This window comes from Lissotriton helveticus, chromosome 4_1 (assembly GCF_964261635.1).
Source record: "Lissotriton helveticus chromosome 4_1, aLisHel1.1, whole genome shotgun sequence".
Taxonomy (NCBI): Eukaryota; Metazoa; Chordata; class Amphibia; order Caudata; family Salamandridae; genus Lissotriton; species Lissotriton helveticus.
The window spans coordinates 495,802,231-495,822,779 of NC_136063.1; the positions used below are offsets into that span (position 1 = coordinate 495,802,231).

Here is a 20,549-nt window from a genome sequence, read left to right on the forward strand (position 1 = left end):
TTACAACACTATCATATGCACTCATACACCTAGTCAGTCCTGTGAAGAATCAATCACACTTCGATTTCCTCATCTATACAGTTAAACACAGAACACCATACTTTTCACACATATACTAACACATACTTACTCTCTTATACAATCACTGATACAAGTACACATTGATATGCACAGAGTCACACACCTCCCAGCCAGCCACACACACACTCAGTCTTCCATACATCCACTCATTCTTCAATATGTAAAACATATTTAAACTTTACAAAAACACACAGACACTAGATGATGTCATCAGTGATGTCATTTGAGATGTCATCAGTGATATCAGTGATGTCATTTGAGATGTCATCAGTGATGTCATCAGTGATGTCACTGACCATGTCATGAATGATGTAATATGTGACATCATCAGCAGTGGATTGCGGGTGCGCGATATATAGTTAGTGCAACTAACTATATATGGAATTTCATTGGTTTTAGGTCAATAAAATGTCCAGCTAACTATATATGGTCTCTAACCTATGGTTTTTTCAGTGAATTTTCAAGGTTTTGTAAATGCAAATTCCTAACTATATATGGTCTATAACCTATGGTTTTTTCAGTGAATATATATATATATACATACACACACAATGCAGCCTTCCATAGATATGCAGAACAATGCTGCAAGAAAATTATTTGCACATCAATACATTCCAATAAAGCAGGGAGAAATAAAGCCTTTGAAAACTGCTTTATTATACAGCAGAAAAGATAATCCTGCAAGGAAGAATGAAAAACATTGTCAGCACATAGGCTGCATTGCAGAAACCAGTGTAGGAAGCTGAAAAGCTAACCCACAGAAACACTCAGAATAAACAGGCACCATGCCTTTAAGGCAGCCATGACCCCTAGCTTCCCATCATGTCTCAGGGGTGACAGTTAGGTCGGTTGTTCTTTGCGGGTAACCGCAGACCATTTTACAAATAGATGTATGTATCATGTTCACTTGCCCGGGGAGGCGGGTGGGTTCCTTATGACTTTGATGAGGATACCCTTGGAAGAGAACTAGGATTACAGGTAAGTAACTTATCCTTCTCTTCCAGGGGATCCTCATCAATAGTCATAAGCACATGAATAGAATAGCAAGCCCATCCCCTCATCCTGCGGGGAAGTAAACAGAGAACCATTCAGATACACAGCAGCCGTAAGGCATATACAGACTCCAATAGGTTAACATTGGAACAGATTCCTCAAGGAGGCCTGGCCCACTTGGGTATCTGCTCTGGAGTCCGAATCCAGACAGTAATGTCTGGTAAATGTATGGACTGACTTCCAAGTTGCAGCTTTGCAAATCTCGGCCATCGGTACATTGTGTAGGAATGCAATGTTGCAGCTTTGCCCCTAGTAGAGTGAGATTTAGGGGAAGCAAACAGAGGCTTATTTGCTATTTGGTAGGCTAACTTTATACAAGATACTATCCATCTTGAAATGGATCTTTCAGAAGCCGGGAAGCCTGTTCTAACAGAGCCATAGTTTACAAATAATTGACAAGACTTTCTCATGGATTTCGTTGCTTCCAAATAAAATTTGAGAACCCTCTTAAGGTCTAGCGAATGAAGAGACATTTCCGTTGGTGTGGTAGGATTGGGAAAGAAAGAGGGTAGACAAATCGTCTGATTAACATGGAACTCTGACACAACCTTGGGTAGGAAGTAAGGGTGAGTTCGCATAACCACCCTATTATGGTGGAAAACCGTATAGCGTTCTTTAGAACAGAGTGCTTGTATCTCACTCACTCTGCGTGCAGATGTAATCGCCACTAGAAAGGTTACTTTCCAAGAAAAGTGTTGCAATGTGGCCTTATGAATGGGTTCAAATGGAGGACCCATCAATTTGGACAATACAAGGTTCAACTCTCAAGGAGGAGAAGGAGATCAAACAGGGGGATAGATCTTTTTCAACCCCTGTAGGAAGTCCTTGACCACCTGAAGTTGAAAAAAGGAAGGTTGGTTAGGTGATTTACGATATGCTGTTATAGCTGCCAAATGTACTTTTATGGAAGAATATTTCAAACAAGATTTGGCCAAGTAGAGCAAGTACAGCAAGATGACCTCCTCTTGCCCGTTAATTGGACTCCAACCGTTATGGACACACCACAAGTAAAACCTTTTCCACTTAAGAGAGTATGAGGTTCTTGTGGAAGGTCTCTGACTCCCGTAAAATGTCCATGCAGTCTTGAGGGAGTTTCAGATGTCCGTACTGCAGGACTTCAGCAGCCATTCTGTCAAGCTGAGCGAGGGAAGGCTGGGGTGCAGAATCTTCCCTCCCATCTTGCTGAGAAGGTCCGGCCTGCACGGAAGTCTCCGATGCGGACGAATTGAGAGTAGCAATAGATCCGGATACACCCATTGGCGAGGCCAGTCCGGTGCTATGAGAATCATATTCATTCTGGATCTCAGAAGTTTGGCCACCCCCTTCGGAATGAGAGGGAGGGGTGGAAAGGCGTATGCAAACATCCCCGACAAATTTATCAAAAGTGTATTCCCCCTAGTTCCTGGTCAGTAAAACCTGGATGCGAAGGCGTGGCATTTTTTCTTTTAATCGTCTGTAAAGAGGTCGATGAAAGGATGGCCCCACTGCTGAAAAATGTCTGCCACCCCTTCATCGTTGAGCACCCAGTCTTCTTGCTCTTGAAAATGACGACTGAGGGCATCTGCTTGTATGTTCTGCTCTCCCGGCAGATGGACTGCCGTGTTTGATAGGTTCCTGGCTAGCAGCCAGTGCCAAATTGCCTGGGATTCAAGAGACAGAGGACGGGAGCGTGTTCCACCTTGTTTGTTCACATAATACATGGTGGTTGTATTGTCGGGTTGAACTAGGATTGATCCGGTCTGTATTGACGGTTGAAAAGCCTTGACGGCTAAATGAACTGCCCGCAGTTCTAGCATATTGATGTGATATGTCGGTTCTCTGGTGGTTCATCTGCCCTGATTTGCAGATGACCCTGATCTGGCAGAGGTTGGTGAAAGGGAACTCCTACCAGAAGGTTCTGTGCATGTAGCCACCAGAGAATGGACTTCCTTGCTGCAGGTGACAGGAGAATCTGGTCGTTCCACTGACCCGAGGATGGATTTCATTTGTCCTTTAGATCTTGCTGCAATGGTCTCATCCTAAATCTGGTGTTTGGTATGAGAAAAATGCAAGAGGCCCACGAACCCAGTAGAGAAGCCACTTGTCTCACTGAGGGATGAGGAGTTAGATGGATGATGTTGCCTTTGACTCTCATTGATGATAGTCTCTCTGCCGAATGAAACACTTTTCTGAGGTCGGAGTTGATTTTGGCACCCAGATAGTGGAGTGATTGAGTCGGTTGCAGAACCGATTTGTCCAGATTGACATGCAGGCCTAAGCGTTGAAGGAGATTCATGCAGATGTGAAGGTGTTCCTGTACAATTTGAGGAGATGATCCCTTCAACAGCCAGTTGTCTAGGTATGGATAGACGTGCAGGCCACGGCGATGTAATGCTGCTGCTACAACTGGCATGTATTTTGTGAATACCCTTGGAGATGATTTTAGGCCGAAGGGTAAGACCTTGAACTGATAATGTCTTGTTCCTACCATGAATCGCAAGAACTTGCGATGTTGTGTCGTGATCGGACTGTGGAAGTACGAATCTTGGAGACCCACCGAACACATCCAATCGCCTTTCTGCAAACGTAGGAATATTTGATGGAGCGCCAACATCCGAAACGTTTCTTTTTTGATATATTTGTTCAGAGCCAGTAGGTTTAATATAGGTCTGAACTTGTTCGGTTGGTCTTTTTTCTGGACAAGGAAGTATCTTGAGTAAATTCCCTTTCCTCTATGTGCAGGAGAGACCTCTTCTACTGCTTGTTTCTCGAGAAGGGTCAACACTTCCTGACGCAGGAGCTTCAGATGTTGCTGACGAGAATTTACCGGAGGAATTGGGGACGCACAAAAGCGTAGTGTGTACCCATTTTCTAGTATATTTAGCACCCATTGATCTTTGGTTATGTTGCACCACTCTTGAACGTAACTTGCTATACTTCCTCCCACTGGAGTGCGCACCGGTGCTAGAGGAAGCAGAGACTCATTGCTTCCCTGTAGTCGTCGTTGCGGAGGAGGACTGCTGTTGGTGTCCTCCTCTCCCTCTTGAGGAGCATCGGCTTTGGTACTGGGATTTACATTGTTTGTTTTGAGACCATTGAAGGGTTTGAACCCTCTGTTGGTTACCTTTCCGAATGTAGGGCCTGTCCACCGACGACTGTTTGGATGCCTTGCACAGACGACTGACGTCCTGACAATGGCGGTGCTTGTCTCTCTGGAAGCATCTAACAGTTTTGACTCACTTGAGCGGTCCGACCTCCTTCAAGTTCTCGAAAAGATGATCATTGGACCACAATATGTGCAATGGGTGAAATTATTATACTCTAATTACCTGGTCAGCGTAAGAGTCAATGGCAAATATTCCAGTCCCCTCGGTGCACATAAGGACACTACACTATGCTGAATGCTCTTGTCTATGGTATCTCCCTAGCAATGGAAACCTTAGCATGTTTGGTACGGGGAGATCCATTGGTCAGTGTTCTGCATTGGGACTTGACTGGGTTGAGAAGATATCATTGTAAGCTGACAATTTCTTACTATATGTCTCGGATCCTGGACTTATTATCGACTGGATAATCTAAGTAACACAGATATTTGGGAAATATAGTGACTTTCATACTAATTGGTGAACATCTGTCCTCTATCCCCTCACAGAACTGAGGCACTTTGGGGTAACCACCTAATCTCACGACAGGGATTTCGATATTTAGTAATTTACATTACAGGCTCCGCTGAGGTAATTCTTCGGAAGAACCTAGAAGATATGTTAAAGAAATTCAGAGGGGATGCTGCACACTGGCAAGCATTACCACTATCACTGTTGGGAAGGGCAACCCTCTTTAAAATGATCACCCTACCCACATTCCTGAATGGTTACAGAACACATCATGCATCATCCCAGATAGCTTCTTCCAAAGTGTTTATTGTGTATTATAACAACTCCTCTGGAACCTGGGCTCCCAAAGGATTGCCTTACCTAAACTTACCAGAGGGGTAAAAGAGGAAGGGATTGCCCTCCCAAATCTCTGCTTGTATTACTGGGCTACCTAACTGGTAGTAGTTAATGCCTGGGTCTACAAAGACCTATGTGAACCCTAGGTGAGGAGTGACAGGGCACTTCTGGGTCAAGGAGGCTGTATGATAGCCCTGTATGGGCAGAGCAGTAGAGCACACTGGTCAATGTATATCAGAACCGTACTCCAGGCATGGGATAAGGCTCTCAGACAGGCGGGATGGCTTGGGATCTTAACAGGTAATTTCCCCACTGTATCACTCCTTGGGTTTATTAGAGACACAGGGCCTATCCGGCCTCCGACAGTGGGGCCTAATTGCATAAGCACCCTGAGTGATGTGTGGGTGGGCACAACCACAAAAGAATTACGAGTGCTCAGGAACAATTACATGATGTCTGAAGGAGAGGTCTTCAAATACCTGCGCCTCAGACATGCCTTAACTAAGGATATCACGGAGGCAGCCCAGCTACCCAAAGCCAGAGGATAGGCTACTGGATGGGCCCCTTCGGCGAAATGCTATCCCTATCTATAGAAAGCTTATCAACAATGTGCAGATACCTTGGTGGCATTGAGGGGTTTATGGGAATTAGATTTTGGCGAAATCTCAGATGAGAAGTGGAATGGGGCACTTGTGTTCTAGATTGGTGGCAATTAAGGCAGGGTTTTGCCTTGTGCAGCTTAAAATTCTGTATAGCACCTATTACACCAGAGCAATTCTGGCTGTGATTGGTAGGGCTGATGGTGATTAGTGCCTCAGAGGCTGTGGGCATAAGGGTAAATTTATACACACTGTGGGAGTGCCCTGCCTTACAGACGTACTGGGGAGGGTGGTGCGGACCCTGGAGATGGTCACAGGCCTGACACTGCTCCGGAAGGAAAGCTCAGCATCCTGGAGATATGGGGGACCCCAAAGCTAACAGGTACCAATGCCTATTTTGCAAATTGGGTTTAGTGGTGGCACAAGGCAACATGGCACAAATATGGGGAGCCTAAAAAAACTATGGTGCTCAGATTTAGACATGGTAAATGAAAAGGTTATATATGAAGGGAGAGATTGCCCTCAAATTCCAGAAAGTATGGGGCACGTGTAAAGATAACTGTAGACTGCTTTAGCCCTTGCCATGAAAAGCAGCTCCTGTCAACCGCGCTTTACTTGGCAGATCTCCTTGGAGGACTATAGCACTCATATCATCATATGTTTGTGTGATTATGTTGTTGAAAAGATGAATAGTACCCACGAGGTAAACCAAAGTAGAGGTTTATTAGTAAGTTACAGGATGGTAGTTACAAGTAGGTATGTTCAGAAGATAGCTAGTTCAAATCCCCACCAGGAGCGGCATCTTTGCTGCTCAGCCCACTCTCTCTAACTATCATTCCTTCAGTCCACCAGGCACACCAACATTCTACTCAGTCATCAGGCATTCCACACACATACTCATGCATACTGGCTGAGCTGAAGGAAATCTAAGCACAACATGTGTTTTGTTGATTGTACTGTTTGAACCCGACGAGATTGACAGAGGCTTTCGGCCATTATCAGAGACCGAGGACCACATCTTCCAGGCTGCCCTGCGGTGCGCACACCGCCAACGGTGATGCTACACGCCAGGAGGCGCTTAAGAGCAGGCCAGGGCTCCAGCAGCGCAGGACGCTCGCGGGCCTGCCCGGGCCAAGGGCGGGTTCATCTGCGCCCGTCAGAGCCCAGAGGAAGCTGGGCTGGGCCACCCGCCTAACATCGAGGCTTTGCCATCCACCATCAACACAGGTAAGCGCAAACAACCCTGCAGCCTGGATCAGGGAAGTACTAGAGTTAAGGTACCGAGGAACTCAGCTTCCATAATATATTATTTGATCTCCGCAGTGGGGGCATTAAACAAGGAAATTCAAAATGCAGAGGTTGAATTGGGATTGAACTCTGAAAGTTCAGTGACAAAAACCCTACCAGCTATCTCCTCTCAAAACCCTGTTCCCACTGAGTCAGGAGACCCGGATATTGAGCAGGGAAGAAGAGGGGTAGACTCCTCAGATAGTGTCAAGTGAAGAGATTGTGAGCGTGCATGCACCTCTACAGAAGGTCCAACTGCCATATCCAGGAAAACCAAAGGGTAAAAAGAGATCTACCAAACAAGAACGTTTTTCGGCTGACGCACCTGTTAATCATGCAGGTGGTTTGGATTCACGCGTTCAATCAGCTGTTCGGAAAGTGATAGAGGATCATTTTATCCCACCGCTGGAGTCTTTACTTTTGACTACTGCTAAAGACATCATAGACTCGCTTAACACTCTGGTAGAGGGGTTAAAGGGGAAACTAGAGCGCCTCAAGACTCAGATAGGAGGCTCAAAAAACAACTGCGTGCCTTTTAACAATCATGTCCCTTCCCAGATGAAAATGCAATCCAAAGGAAATAAAAGGGAAGAGGGATCTGTGAATAAAAAACTTTGACCAATTTTAGCCTGGAGTCTACACCCACAACCAATTGAGCTGCAACCCCTGGGGGGCATTAAACCTAATCATACTGAGTTGCTTCCAAGGCCTGTGTCCAACTATGAGCCACTGCCTCAGGGTAGGACTCAAGTGGCCAATAGGGTGACAAATAGCCGTCGCCTCAATATGCCACCAGAAGCAACACCCCTAGTCGCTATTCTTACAAGGTTAGAGAGCACTGTCTGGAATCCACCACCGAATTGCTACATAAAATTAAACATTGGTGTGATCAACATTCTAACAGCAGGGCCAGGATTTCCACCCACACTAGAATGGCCAGGAGAGCAGGTTAGGTTGAGTTGACCATAGGCCTAAACAGGAAGTAGGCGACTGTATTGTTGTCAACTTTGACTGTGCGGACATAGCGGGGGAGCTATTTCAAGAAGGCTCTAAGGAAGGTGAGAGGGGCATTAAGGCCCTACCCCTGGGCTTTTTTTATCCACCACTCAAGGGGGTACAGCTACCGGGAAGATCTCACCGGGGGGGTTTGGCTCGTAGTAGAAAGACTGGGCGTCTTTCTCCTCAACCAAGACCTAGTGTCCAATCGCCTGAGACGTTTGCCCGCAGGCCATTGATCCCACCTAAACTGCCTACTAAGTACACCGAGATGAGGGTGAAAACAACCTAGCTTGCCAAACTAGATTTTTGCCATTATTTCTCCTAGAGGAAAACGACTGACTGGAGCAATCTCCCAGTCACCGGAGCCCCACTAGTGATACCGTTAGTGGACAGGGGACTGTGAGAATGATTACTCTAACTGTGAGATTATTAGCTGGAATAGATCGGGTCTCAGAAGCAAAAAAGATGATCCCAGTTGGCTTGATTAGATAAAAGAATATGACATAGTTAGTTTACAGGAGACCTGGGACATGGAGAGAATTTTTTGGGTGGATGGGTTCAATGCCTATGGTGTGCCCGCACGGCCTTCCTCATCTGGCAGAGCAAAAGGGGATCTCCTAATGTTAATCTCATTTAGATTGCCAGTAACCCATAGTAGGGTGGATGTTGGTTCTCCTAACTGTTTGGCAATTGAATTTATAATTAGCAACTCATCCAAAATGTTGGTTGTTAATTTTTATAATTCTGGTGAAAATAGCTTTTTAAATGAACAGTTATGTATTTTGAAATGTTTTTAGAGGAGTATAGATTGAAGCTTAACCACTGATAATTCTATTATAATTATGGGGGATTTTAACATTCCCTTATGCAACATGAATTGTCAGGTTAAAGATTTTTTAGGGCCGACGAATTATCCCATTCCTCATTTTGAGCATGGAGAATGTCTGGAGGATCGTTTGGCTGTAGTAGACCTTATCAAACCTAGTTCTAATGTGATAGAGGCAAGAGCCCCACCTTAAAAGCGCGAGGGCGGGATACCATCATAGATTATATATTCACCTACCCCGTTTTGCAATCTTTTGTAATCTTTCATAATGCTAGATGGTCTCATTTTAGTGACCACAACCCAGTCTTTCTGGTGCTGGGTAGGGGCTGCACCCTAAAGGGCAAGCAGGTAAAGCAACATACCGATATCTACGGTATCTAAAACCATCCGACAAGGGATGGAGGTTAAAATGGGACAGAATAATCCCAGATTTTTATATTCAGGCTCTCTGCAAAAAGGTTGGCGAACAGCTCGCAACCTGCCTTGATAAATCTAAACAGGGGGCTGGGGTACTCAAGGCCTTTGAAGGCATTTGCGCCCACGTAGAGTTAAGCCTCTCCTTGCCCACTTGGACCCGAAAATATCTTGGTGAGAACTGGTTTCATAGTAATTGTTCTGAAGCACACCGTAAGTTGGTAGTTGCACTTAAACCTGCTATCTTGAACTCCCATCCTAGTTCAGATCATATAAGTGGTCTTTAGTGTAGATGAAGTAGAACTGGCTATAAAGCAAATGACCAGTAATAAGGCCCCAGACCCGGACGGTGTTCCGGCCAATTTATATAAACAATATCCAACTTTCTGGGCCAAAATGTTGACAAATGTCTATAATGCGTCAAGTCACAAGGGTTTCCCCACATCGTGGGCTTCTTCCATTATTATCCCAGTTTTTTAAAAAAAAGGCTAGAGAGGAGACCCACAATGTTATAGGTCAATATCCTTAATTGACTCTGCCGTTAAAGTTCTGGGGAGAGTGATTTTAACTTAGCTAATGGAATGGCTGGATGAGAACGGTGTTTTAACAAACCTCCAATATGGTTTTAGACGAGGAATGTCGACAGTGAATCAGTATTTAAACTTACACCTATTAGCAGGGAAATACACATTGGCCAGAGCAGGGACACTACAGCTGGCCTTTATGGACCTTTCCTCTGCTTTCGACCTAGTAAATAAATCAACGCTATGGTTCCTTCTGAAAGAGATGTTATGTTATGTTAAAATTTTGTTAAAGCGCGCAGCTGTCCCAGTTAAGGGGCGTCCCGGCGCTGACCGTTCATTTATACAGAAGACATAATAGGCTGAGAAGATGAAAACCCTAGTTCAGAGGAAACAGAAAAGTCTTAATGGCTTTCCGGAATAATAGCAATTCGTCAATGCAATGAATAGATGGAGGCAAGGAATTCCACAATTTGGCCGCAAGAAGTCGAAAAGATCGGCCACCAACACGACAGAGTCTGAACTTGGGTATAGTCACCAAATGTTGGCCCAAGGAACGCAGGTTACATTGGGGAATATAAGGGGTTAACAGAGGACAGAGTAGCTCAGAGCTAATGCCCTTAAGAATCTTAAACACCAAACAAAGCGTCTTAAACTGAATTCTTGCTTGGATCGGTAGCCAATGTAAAGCACTAATCGTGGCTCTGGCAGAACATCTACGTGGGAGTCCCACAAGAGCACGGGCTGCCGAGTTCTGAACTCGCTGGAGTCGTGAGATCTCAGCTTTATTAACGCCAAGAAGTAAAGCACTGGCATAGTCCAAGCGCGATAAAATTGTAGCCTGGATAATGAGCTGCCGAACAGGTGTATTAAAAAACTTCAGAATAGGGCGGAGGCCTCTCAGCAGGCCCACACACGTCGCTGCCACCTTCTTCGTGTGGCACTGAAAATGAAGATCCGCGTCCAGCCAAACTCCCAAGTTCTTAACCACTGGCTTGGCTGTAGGCATAGTGCCTAAGGAAGCCGGCCACCAATGTTCGTTCCAGAGGGAGATGTTCCTCCCTACCAGCATCACTTCCGTTTTTGTGGCATTCAATTGTAGACAGTTGTCAGCCATCCACTGAGCAACTGCAGTCATCCCGTCTCTAAACCTTGTGGCAGCAACAGAAGGGCCTTCGGCCAAGGTGACAACCAGCTGAGTATCGTCAGCAAACGATACCAGCGTTAGGCCCCACTCTCTTGCCACAGCCGCAAGTGGTTGTACATAGAGATTGAACAACGTCGGGCTCAACGCAGATCCCTGTGGAACCCCTTGGCGGATGGAATGGGCTTGAGATAAAAAAGGCGGTGCTGACACCCGGAAGGATCTGTCCGACAAAAAAGCACGGAACCATTCCAGGGCCTGGCCCATGATCCCGATAGCCTCCAAACGGTACAACAGGATGTCATGAGACACCGTATCAAAGGCAGCGCTAAGATCTAATAGTATAAGCGCTGCACTCTGACCGGCGTCAAGAATAGTTCTTAGGTACTCGATGGAGGCTAACAAGGCAGACTGGGTACTATGACCCGGTCTGAAGCCGTTTTGCGACGGGTCCAGAATGTTGTTAAGGGTCATGTGTTGAGATAACACCTCGTTCACATGGGCCTCTGCCAATTTGGAAACCCAAGGAAGCAGGGAGATCGGCCTAAAGCTCTCAGGCAGTGAGGGATCAAGTGCGGGCTTTTTAATAATAGGAGAAACCCGAGCTTGTTTCCAGGCCAGGGGTACTATGGCCGTAGTAAAAGATAGGTTAAGTATCTGACCTAGTGGTTTCTGAACAAGCTCCATGGATTCCAAAAACTAGGTCGGCCTCATAGGATCAGATGGAGATCCCGATTTGACCCTCTGGCAGAGCTTCACAAGTTCGTCACACGGGATCTCAGGTATCATGGTCAAAGTAGAGATCCCCTCCCTGACCGTGACAGGACTAGGAGCAGAGGAGAGCTGAGGGAAAGTAGCATAGATGTTCTGCACTTTATTCGTGAAGAAAGAAGCAAGCTCCTCACACTGCTGTGCCGAGTTTACATGGGAAACTGAGGTTTTAGTATTCTTCAGTTCTTGAATAGATCAATGTTTAGTTCACTTCATGGCTGACTTATATAGGAATCTCTCCGCAAGGGTGAGAGTCAACCAAGAAGGTAATTGCCAAAGCACTTTATGTCAGGAAGAGGCGTCCATCAGGCCTGCATTCTAGTGCCACTGCTTTTTACCCTATATATAAATAACTTCGAAACGTTTTTAGATTCTGCCAGCATAGATATTCCGTGAATAGGAGACAGGGTTATCCCTGTGCTTCTATACGCGGATGATGCTGTATTACAGGCCTGTACAGCTGTAGGGCTTCAGTGGCTTCTGGACTCCTTTGGGGCCTTTATGAAATCACGGAACCGAGTAGTCAACAAAGCCAAATCACATATAAAGACTATGGGTCAAGAAATCAAAAACTTTCTATTGTGAAGGTGCAGAGTGGTCTAGAGTGACCTCTTTCACCTAGGGGCTCGTGGGTCCCCAACAGAAAGCAAAAAAAAAAATGTGATGGCTGCTGTTCATGGTTTTGGACAGTGATTGGGGGCAGGCTAATTGCAGCCATGCTTAACATCTATATGTCTAAATGCATAGCCATTGTAACGTATGGATCTGCCATCTGGGGCCATAAGACAGTGGAGGAGTTACAGATAGTTCAAATTAAGTTTTTACGAAGTCTTTTGTCGGTCCCCCAATCTACCTCTACTTTTGTAATATATCAAGATTTAGATGTTAGTTATTTATCTGATTGGTTAAGGTTGGCTCCAGTGGTTTGTTGGCATAAGACCTGGATCAACTCAGAATTAACTTTGAATCACGAGATCATTAGGGATTGTGTCTCTATGGAGCAAGTTAATTGTATCTCCTGGCAACACTATGTTAAGCTAACATATAAACTAAGGCGACCAAATCTATTTGACTCCCCGGATAAAATAAGAAAAGAGGATCGGGGTGGGTTAAAACACATTTTTTTATTCTAATGTCGGTTGAGAGAGAGGCGAATAAGCTAACAAAACCCTCAGTAAAAGCCTATTTCTTGCACATTGAACCTTACATGACTATTGCCACTAAGCCCTTCCATCGCCTGCTTTTAACCAGGTTTCGTCTTAACTCGATTCATTTTCTTTTATTCGATACACAAGGTTGGAGTAGGGCATGTAATTTAGATCCCTGTACATGTAACAACTTTTCATCTCAGGACACTATGCACTTAATAATGTTTTGTGATCATTATAGTGATATTCGTAGGAGGTTTTTACTCCCAATTCTGAGAGGGAAAGGTTTTACTCAGGTTAGACCTGCCCATCTCCAGATGTTGAATGACCCATGGGAGATATTTAATATTGCAAGTTATCTAGTGGCTGCCGCTGGACTCAGAAGAAAACTATCTCCTGACAAGTGTTTTAGGAGTACCCGCTATGATCAAATGATTACCATTTTTACGCTGGCATATTTAACTCTGAATTGTTTTTTAATTTTTAGCTGAGTTATTTATTACTATTGCAGTATTAATTGGTATTCTGGGTTTTTAGGTGCCTCAATGAGCTGACTTTGTAATGTTTAGGTCACCCATATTTATTGACGATTTATATTTGAGAAATTTTTACTGAGTTGTATAATATGTTGTATGTGTTCTACTTTTATGGTTTTTATTACCCCAATAAAAGGGTACCGCTGTTTGTTTCTTATTTCGTATTTAAAAAAATAAAAAACTATGACCTTTACGACTGTCCCTTCTTTGACCATCGAAACACCGACTCTTCTGTGCATCTTTAGGTTTTCCCTCAGAAATGTTATCCACATAAATTAAATTCTCCTTCCCTTCTTGAGACAAGGTTGCTTTGGCACAACATTCTGAAAGTTCTGTTTTTTTTTTACTAGAGTAATCATTTCCTTCAAGCTAGAGTCTCCACCAACCCATAACCTTTCCTGTATGTCTTTATTCTTTGCATACATGACAATTTGGTCAAATCAATTCATCACCACCATCACCTTGGTGAACACCCGAGGGGTGCTGGTAAGACAAAAGAGCGCACTGTGAACTGAAAGTGCCCACCGTGAATCACAGGTAATGCCTGTGGGCAGGCAGGATGGGGATGTGAAAATATCCATCATGCAAGTCTAATGCTACCATCCAGTCTGCAGGGCAGACAAGACCTGAGCCAACGTAAGCATCTTGAATTTTTCCTTTTTTAGGAAATAGTTGAGGGCCCAGAGGTCTAGGATAGGACGAAGGCCCTGCACTTTTTTGGGACCAGAAAGTAGCTAGAATAGCAACCACACCCTACTTCCGGCGCCAGAATCCTCTCTGTGGCTCCCTTGGCCAGGAGAGCCATGACTACCTCCTGGAGCACAGGTAGACGATCCTCTGTCAGCTTATAGACATATAGAGGCAAGGAGGGAGGAGTGGTCTCAAAGGTAGGGAGTAGACCCTTCTGATAATTTTGGAGAACCCACCAGTCCAAAGTGATGTTGTGCCAGTGGTGAAGGTAAGGGTAGAGCCTGACACCAACTGGCCGCCCATGGTCTGGAAGGGCAAGGATAGGTGGGTTTCGCAGCAGAAGCTGCCGGGGTGGTGACTTGACCCGACGTCTGGCTACCCGACCCACAGGGTCAGAACGAACCGCAACCTTGTCCATGCAGGGGTAGTGGAACTTGCACAGTACTGTGGCTGGGGTATGGCAGGCGCAGTTGTAAGCAGCGAAAGGCAGACAGGGGACTTGAGACAACCAAAAGGCCCAAGAACTTAGCCATAGACCGCGAGTCCTTAAAGTGCTATCGCGCGGAGGGAGGAGCTTTGCGCGCATCCGAGATGGCCGCGTGAGCACAGGGCTCCGGAGGACCCTCGCTGCCTCCCGCATTTATCCTGTACAATATCCTGATTTGATGGAAGATCATTGAAGACGCAACCCGGCTGATGTACTAGCAGGTTTTTGGGTCGAAATTGGACGCAGGGTCCCCGAGCTTTGCCGTCTTGAAATTTGCGGCCTTCTCCATGGAACAGCCTGGACTTTGAGTTGTGACAGTGCCCAGGTCGTAATTTAACAACAACGGCTTGAGGGGATCGGACCACAGCCTCGCTTCACTTTCGGTTTCGATTCTCCGGCACACTGCCTCATATATGCGGTGTGTCTGTTGATCGGACGAGCCCTGATGCCAGCTCATTGAGTTTCGAGCGGGCGACTGTTTGGCTGTGGACTCCACTTGGCTCACCTTTGCCTCCTGCATTCCCGTGTGTGAATTTCAAGGAGCCATTTGGACCAGATCCCAAGCCTCCCTCCGGGGCACCCGACTCGCCATGACGGGCAAGCCTGAGGGTGAGAAACGGAAGGTCAAGACCACTATCCGTGGAGGTTCAACCCAGACGAATGTCATGGATCGCTATACACTTTCCAAAGGATCCCCTGGTGGCGCACCTAAGACCCGGGAGGAGGTTGTCGACGATCCTGCTGGGTTGGCAGACTTAACACTACAAGACGTGATGGGCGCCATTGCTGGTATTCAGTCTTCTATAGGTCAACAATACGAAGCCTTGGCTCTGAAGTTGGACACGGTGGCTATCGATGTCAACCTCATTCGAACTGACTTGGCCAAGACTAATGAGAAAGTGAAGTCATTAGACCTAAAGACATCCAGCCTCACCACGGACGTGTCCGACTTGCAAACAGTAGTGCGCAATCTTAGATCTGCTAATGACTTTTTTGTACGTCGCTTGGAGGATTTTGAAGGCCGTGCACGGCGCAATAATGTGCGTATTATTGGGGTCCCGGAAGAATCTAGTCCACTCGCCACTGATCTTCGAGTGGAGGACCTCATTCTTAATCATCTGGCACCAAAGGGCCTGAGCAAATTTTTTGCCATCGAACGTGCGCACAGAGTGCCAGGGGGGCGGGCAAAGCCTGGTCTTCCCCCGTCCGATTATTGCACGGATCTTCAACTTTAGAGATCGCGACGCCATTTTGCAGGCGGCACGGACAAGCGGCCCTACGCAGTTCGAGAACGCCGCTGTGAATTTTTTTCCAGACTTTTCTCAATCGGTCCAGAAACAACGTATAGGATTTCAAGGTGTGAAACGGCGACTAAGAGACATGGAACTAAAATATGCCATGTTATTCCCGGCCCGACTGCGTGTTGAATATGACAATCGAACATTTTTCTTTGTCAGGCCTGAGGAAGTGAGTGACTGGTTGGACACTTTGCCGACTCGCCGTGCTGGCCAGGAGCATGCTGGTGGTGCAGAAGGGGGACTGATGGACCAAGAAGGATTATGATGCCTGTGTCCGGGACACTTTTCAACGTGATCAGCCGGAGTTCACTGACTTCTTTTGATCATTCCGCTCGTATCTTCGGAGGTAGCGGGGATGGCGGGACCCTTTCCTCCTCTGGGGTTTTCTTTGTGTAGATTAGTTCATGTTTGTAATCGCTAGGGCGACAGGCACACTGCAAATTGGGTGGCTTTTGAGTCGGTGCAGGGGTGCAGGGTGGGGGGGAGTTGTGTTGGGAACCTAGGGGGGAGGGAGGTACATGTTCTGGGATTGTTTGTTTTTTCTTCTTCAAGGCAAGGTACTTTTATTATCTTTGACATTGGTGTGATGCTCGTTTTGCGATGGGAGTTCATTGTGGATCTGGATGGGGGTAGAGGGTTGAGGGTATTATGCTGGAATGTGAATGGGTTGGGTGATCGCATAAAGAGAGGGGTGGTTATGCAGCTGTTGCGGCGCCTTTCGCCTGATGTCGTTTTGCTACAAGAGACACACTTGATAGGAAACACTTGTCACGCCCTTAATAGACGGGGTTATCGGCTTGCTGCCCATTCTGGATTTACATCTAGTTCTAGGGGAGTGGGTATTCTGCTCAGGGTTTCCCTCCCCCTCGAGGTTGATGATGTGATCCTCGATGCCAGGGGTCGATATGTCGCACTTGTCGGGCGGTGGGAGGGAAAGCCAATCTCGTTGGTGTCAGTTTTTGTCCCCCCGGGCTTGCAATCCACGACATTTACGGACCTGGGGCAGATGGTTCTGGGTCTCCCGGAGGGTATTTTGACACTGGGTGGTGATTTTAACTCCGTTATTTCTGGCAGGATAGACCGCTATGCCCCCCCCCCTTGCCCTCGCCCCCCCCCCCCCCCGAGATCTTCCTGCTGCGCAATCCTGGTTGGGCGACTTCCTGGAAACATTGGGCCTCGTAGACTGCTGGAGACTAATGCATCCAGAGCAAGCACAGTTTACTTTCCACTCGGGAGCTCATGGCAGTCTTTCTAGATTAGATTATATCCTGATACCGGCGGCACTGTCCCCCTCGATTGGAGAGATTAGACACCTGGCCCGGGGTATATCGGACCATTCCCCTATTTGGTTTCATTTTAATCTCAGCATCGGGGCCGAAGGCAGGGTGGCTCCGATTAACCCCTGGTATTTCCTCAACCCTAAGACACTCGCTGAACTGATTAAATCATTTGATCTGTATTTTACTGAGAATGCTGGTTCTGTATCCTCACCTGTCTCGTTGTGGGAAGCTTTTAAGACTGTGATCAGGGGACAGGCATGGTCTTTGGTGGGGTGTGCCAAGAAATGTAAGAACGAGGCAATTGTTCAGCTCGAAACTGAAATCACAGACCTGGAGACGGCATTGGAGCGGGGGGTGTCTCGAGAAGCATTACATGTCCTCAGCCTTAAACAATTAGAATATAAAACTTTGGTTACAGATGCGGCAAAGACGATGAGTAGGGAACAGCAGGGACGGCTCTATGATGTGGGTGATAAAGCAGGAAAATTGATTGCCTGGCTGGACAGAAGGGAGAGAGCGAATCGAGTGGTTCCAGTGATTGTGACATGTGGTGGTGTGAGTGTAACTGATCCTGTTGGCATTGTTGAATGCTTTGCTGATTATTTTCGAAAGGTCTATACCTCGGTGTCCGACAGGCCTGAAGAGGATTCGCAATTGTTGCTTCGGGACATAGCGCTCCCATGTTTGTCGGAATCGGAGCGTGATTGCTTGGATGCCACGCCCTCGGTGGATGAGGTAGCTCTCGCGCTGCGCTCCCTTCGCTCCAGCAAGGCTCTGGGTCCCAATGGCCTTCCTGTGGAATTGTATAAGTTACGCCCTGATACTTTAGCTCCCTATCTCCGTGATATGTTTTTGGCTGCGCGAGATAATGGCTCCCTCCCCAGAGATCAGCGTCTTGCGACCATTGTGGTGATCCATAAGGAGGGTAAACCACGAGATCGCTGCTCGTCTTATAGACCCATTTCGCTTTTAAATGCGGAGCCCAAGATCCTCGCCAAATTGCTTGCCAATCGTCTGATTACGGTTATTAGCGACCTGATTCATCCGGATCAATCGGGTTTTATCCCGCACCGTAACACGGCATTAAATTTGCGACGTCTGCATGGTGTTCTCGCGAGGGCCCCGACGCTGCGTGACCCGGCCATCTTGGCGTCCTTAGACGCCACGATGGCCTTTGATACAATCGAGTGGTCTTATCTCTGGGCGGTACTCGCCAAGTTTGGATTCGGCGCGGGTTTTATTGGTTGGGTCAAACTCCTGTATGAAACGCCACTAGCCCAGGTGGTGGTTAATGGCTGCGTCTCCGTGCCTTTTACTCTTGGGAGGGGCACACGACCGGGTTGTCCGTTGTCCCCGCTCCTTTTTGCTTTGGCGTTGGAGCCTCTTGCCGCTTGGCTACGGTGGGAACCTTCGATGAAGGGTATACGCTGGATGCCGGAATTTGAGGATCGCGTTTCCTTATACGCGGATGATATTTTATTGTACCTTACATCTCCCCAAAAATTGCTCAATGTGTTGTTTGACGTACTTACCTCCTTCGGGAAGAACTCGGGCCTCATTATTAATTGGTTGAAATCCTACATTTATGTACTTGCGGGTGATGTCCCTCGTTTGCCACGGGGCTGTCCCATCCAGTTGTCGCAGTCTGGCTTTAAGTACTTGGGTGTGTTTATCTCCATGGATCCGGCGGTTCGCTACGAACGTAATTTGCTCCCCCCACTCCAACGGTTACGCTCCGATGTGGCGCGTTGGCGTAAATTACCGTTGTCTCCCCTAGGGCCTGCGGCCCTTTTTAAGATGATGTCCTTACCGCGGTTCCTATATGCCCTCCAGAATAGTTTTGATGTCATCCCGTCGACATATTTCCGGGAAGTAGAATCGTTGCAGAGGCAACGAATATGGGACGGACGTTCGCGCATAGCTCTTCCGAAATTGACACTCCCCTGGTATGATGGCGGTATAGCGCTCGCGGATATTCGTAGGTATTATTGGGCTTCCCACCTTGCTGCTATCAACCACGGGATGTATGGCCCGGCGTTGAATCCAGCATTTGAAATGGACAAGTGGCTGCTCCCGGGTGGTGATTACTATAGGGCTCTTTACTCGGGATCCTCCCGTTCACAACTCACGGGACCTACCGATATAGCTGTGCGGGTATGGCATAGCGTAACGGCGGCTATGGGCTGGAGTAATAAATTAACGGGTGCGACACCGCTCTATGCCTCTGCGAGGTTGGGTGGCCTATGGAAGACGAAGGGATTTGATAAGTGGGACATGATCGGTATTGGTAAAGTGCGTGATCTCTGGGTTAAAGGAAGGGTTAAGGCCTTCTCGGAACTGCAAATAGAGTATAAGCTGAGTGACAGGGAAAGATTTCGTTACATCCAGGTACGTCATGCTCTGACCTCTGTGTTGCCAGTGGGTAGTGCTGTTCCGGATTCCTCCCCCCTCGAAGATCGTATACTAGATGGCTATGTGCCGGATAGTATACTAGATGGCTATGTGCCGGATAGTACTATCTCACTGTTCTATAAGAAAATGATTAATGACCGATCGAGTCTGCTTGATCACCTCCGTGAGGCCTGGATTGCTGATGGTATTGAACTGGATGACGAGGACTGGCAGTCCGCGATCTCCTCTCCCAAGGAGGTGGCGATTCCGGCCCGCCTCCGTCTAGTCCAACTCAAGATCCTCCACAGAATCTATGTCACTGGCCCCCGTCTGATTCATATGGGTTTCTCTACGGACGGCATGTGTCGGCGTGGGTGTGGTCTCCTTGGCACCTATCTCCATATCATATGGGAATGCCATGAGGTGGTGCAATTCTGGAAACGTATACATGAGATTATGGATGATGTCACGGGTGTTGTGATGATGCCGGAGGACCGACAATGTTTATTGAATGTATGGGGTCCGAATGACTATGACGTGTCGCAGCTTCGGTGGGTGACTCTGGCCAATATGGTTGCGAAGAGGGATATTGCTCAATTGTGGGGATCCCCAAGGCCGCCTACAGTGACTGCTTGGAAAGAGAGTCTGGACTGGTGTATGTTTCGGGAGAAAACAGTATATATTGCAAGAGGCAGGCCCGAAAAATGGGGGAAGATTTGGAACCCTTGGAACTCATATCGTGGAGATATCTGTACGCCCCCGCTCACCGCTATCCCGAGTCCTTCCCAGTCGCCCTGACCTACATCCCTTCCAGCTGTGGTATATTGTGCTTTTCATATGCAATTCTGCCTCTGCCTCCCTCCCCTCATCTGTATTCAAAGACTTTTTTTTTCTCCTGCTATCATGTATTTCCCGTCCTCCTTGAGCACAGACCTAATGGTTGTATTATTACTGTACTGCCTTGCTTGTTTGTTGCTGTTTTGTTTCATTGTGTTTCAAATAATAAAAAGTTTAAAAAAAAAAGTGCTATCGCGCCATGTCTTCCTGGTCTCCAAAGAGACGTGTGCCATCAAATGGCATGTCCATCAGCAAAAC

General features: G+C 47.0%; 1 protein-coding gene across 1 annotated transcript in view; it reads right to left on the reverse strand.

The window, feature by feature from the left end:
• Positions 1–20,549, reverse strand: part of E2F5 (E2F transcription factor 5) — a 348,139-nt gene that overhangs the window by 143,693 nt on the left and 183,897 nt on the right. The window lies entirely within an intron of this gene.